This window comes from Seriola lalandi, unplaced genomic scaffold (genome assembly GCF_002814215.2).
Source record: "Seriola lalandi dorsalis isolate HSWRI2012SDOR001 ecotype SW California unplaced genomic scaffold, Sedor1 jcf7180002054571, whole genome shotgun sequence".
Classification (NCBI taxonomy): Eukaryota; Metazoa; Chordata; class Actinopteri; order Carangiformes; family Carangidae; genus Seriola; species Seriola lalandi.
In genome coordinates this window covers 361,836-365,570 of record NW_019525124.1, presented here as the reverse complement: position 1 = coordinate 365,570, position 3,735 = coordinate 361,836, and positions in this window count along the sequence as shown.

The following is a 3,735-nucleotide window of genomic DNA, read 5'->3' as shown; positions in this document are numbered from 1 at the left end:
TCTCCCTCTTGAACAAACTTGATTGCAACTTTCTTTGTTTTAGGTCCTCCTAAATTTGCCTGCCTCCGTAACTCTTCAATTCCTGCAGCTAAGCTTTTTAGAACCTGGTTATGTCGCCACGTATACCTGCCTTGCGACAGACTAACCTTACACCCTGACAGAATGTGCTTTAAAGTTGCAGTACCTGAACACAATGAACATAGTGGGTCACCATTTACCCGGAGTTTTAGATTCTGGGGAGTTGGCAGTACATCATAAGTTGCCCCTATCAAGAATCTAATACTACTTTCCTCCATACTCCAGATTTCTTTCCAGCTAAGCTTTTTCTTGTCTACACCTTCCCAGTTCACCCACTGTCCCTGCTTAGCCTGGGCCACTGCCTTAGCACCCCTTAATATTTCCCCCTGTCTACGAACCTGCTCCACGACTAGCTTTCTCTTCTCCTTGGGACCTGCTCTACTCCACACCGGTTTGCTTGGGCCAAGCCCCAAGCCTCCCCGGCCTATTTGGACATTACCCACAATCTCTGTATGCCTGAGCGTTGCTTCTGCCTCCTGCACTGCGATTTTTGGATTCCACTTTCTCCCCTTGATTGGGTTTGGAACCACCTTACTAACTACCGCATCTTTACTCCCAGATAACAGGAGCTCTGTCCTAACCTTGGTACATTTAAACTCCTCCACTAGACTAGTTACTGGGAGCTGAAGTATGCCTTCCCCATACAGTGCCACCGTGCTTAAACATCTAGGAACTCTACAAAAATTTTTTGAATAAGAGTTAAAGCCATAGGTAGTAAAGTATTGATGTATCTGTCCTACCATCCCTCCTGTTGAGACGTGTTACACCATGGCTCAGTATAGCCGCCCACTTGTATAAATTCTTTGGTAGGATAGGTTTATTCGCAGGTCATACATATGTGCCTTTGTATAGTTTTGCTCCATTTTTTTATCCAAGTGTCTTTTTCTGATTGTGGACTTTGTTGTTGCATTTTTTCTAGTACCACATCATCTAGTTTTTTATCTTCCTCCAAGGATAAAACCTTGAGCTGTCCTTCCGCAGCCGCTTTTGCGGTCTTATCCGTGAAAGCATTTCCCAGGGAAACTTCATCTGTCCCTGATGTGTGTGCTGCACATTTACATACCGCCAACGTTTTGGGTAACTGAACTGCCTGTAACAGTTCTTTCAACAGGGTGGTGTGTGTTACTGGTTTTCCCAGTCGAGGTTACCATGCCTTTGTTCTTCCAATATTGTGCAAAAGTATGTACTCTAGCAAACGCATACTGGCTGTCAGTATAGATTGTCGCATCTTTATCTTTCATTAATTTGCAAGCTTCTGTCAGTGCTATGAGTTCAGCAGCTTGTGCTGAGAGATTCGAAGGTAGTTGTTTAGCTTTTAGCACCTTATTGAGTCACTACTGCATATCCAGTATGAGTTTTGCCAAGGTCATTCTTTTTGGATGACCCGTCCACAAATAGAACTTCCCCTATTCCTAAAGGTTGATCTTTTAGGTCAGTCCTGCTTTTTGCTGTCTGTTCGGCTAATTCCTGACAGTCATGTTTTACTCCTTCTCTTGGGAGTGGTAACAAAGTGGCAGGATTTAGATTCACCTCAGTCACTCGCTTGTTTTTAACAACTGTACTCACCGCTGTTGTCCTTCCCCTCTCGGAATACCGTCAACCATCAGATCCCAGCTGGCGGGTAAACATCCAGTCCTGGAAAAGGATTTCAAGAGCTCACACTATGGAGCGCTGCTGTGGCCCCAGTCTTTCCTGGAGTGCACCCTCCCGCTGGAATCCTCAGGTCTATTGGTATCCGGCTCGAAGGACCAAGTTAATGTCAGGTTTACACCACCTAAGACATTTAATACTGACTCAACGAAGAGAAAGACAAGAGCGTTATTTCTTACTCCCGAGGAAAACGGACAGAGATATGCTCAGTTACAATCTCCAACCCGCTCTGAGCATATTCCACCGTCTCCCCTCTTTTTATTATCACATAAGGCATTCCAAGCATTCTTTAGTTACAAGTCATTGCTTATCTTAAAGAACTGAGAATCAAACAAAAGCAATATGATGGGTGCCATATGATACATTGTTCAAATGTTCATCCCATGATGTAGGAGTAGAGCAGGCTGGTGCCAGTCTGCTCTATGCATCGTGACAGCTTGTGATCTCCAGCAGCTACTACCTGCAAAACAACTTCATCACAAGACAAACTATATGCATGGTTATTATCATAAGACAAACTGTATGCATGATTATAGGGCTGTAAAGCAGGATACATGGTTTGTTAATAAATATGAGATAAATCCATATATACAATTATTCCAACACTTATAGCAGATTCTGTAGCTGTAATCAAATCCACTGTAGGTAGCTCTTTTGGTGTCATGGCGAAATTCAAGCCCTTGGCTAGGACCTCTTTTTCAGGTTGGGTGTGTTCTCTTTCTGACAAATTCTTAACCCATCTGTTATGCGTTTCTTTCTGTGCTGGAAGGTCAGTTTTTTGCCTCCACGTGAGTATTCCTGTGTTATTGTCAACATGTTGAGATTGTAAGTTGTGGAATTTCTTGGTTTGTCTCTCTTTGCTTTTCTTGTGTTGTGCCTTATGGGCCCAGTTATTAGTAATGTAATCAATTTATGGAGTGTGAGAGAGAACCTATCAAGCAGCCAATCTTTCTTGAAATTTCCATTAAACAATCGAGACAGGAAATTCTCACGGTCCCTCTGCCCTAGGCGACCACTTCGTAGTACTCCAGACCAATCAGAAAAAGGATGAATACTATAAGTAGATGCATAGGAAACCCCCAACCAATCAAATAAAAACATCCAACTTCAGACTGGTCAACCCATCGGATCCTCCGCTGGACCTTTCCCTGCCTAACATTAATCTCCCTAGATGTCAAAAAGAAAACATCTGAGATTCCAATACATGCAGTTAATATACATATTCAAATCATATATAGATTCAAAAATACCTAATACAATAAACACATAACAATAAAACACAAAACTTGGTCACACTGCAGTTCTTCTGCAGCGTCGGCTCTTCGTCAGTCCAATGTCTACATTCAGGGCCCTTCAGTCCTTTTCTAATCTTCATATTAGATGTCAGAATCTCCAAGACATCTGGGACCCCGAAGCCAGGCACTTAGTGATATTTCTAATATATTCTGGGAAGGAGAAAGAAAACAAACCAGTATCTTTGCAAAATAGAAAACCATTATAAATCAAGATCTTCACATGTCAATTTCTGGACACTGCCTCTTTCCTTATCCTTTTCCCATATAGGTTTAAACCTATAAGTCATACTTTTAATATGGATAAATCTCCATCAGTTCTTTTCGTATTACTCCCTTCTCATTTGTCTCATCTTTATCCACATCAGTTTGTCGCAACAACATCTGGGCCTGCTCTCCAGGTAGAACCACACCAACACATCTCAATATCATTGCCTTCGCAAAGGTCAACAATATTGTACAGAAACAAAACATCATACAGTCAAACCAACTATCAACATTTGAGCTACCACTGCACCCATAGGTCCAAATTGCTCCCTCAGCCAAGAAATGGCTGACTGTCCCGCTCCTTCTGAAGGTCCAAAAGCATCCCTTATGCTTTTCAGTGCAGCTATGACACTGGTCATGTTATCTGTGCTATCGGGGATCAAAGTATAACAAGCATCTCCAGTAAAATTTAGAGCCATGCATAGGCCTCCCTGTTTAGCCAAAATAT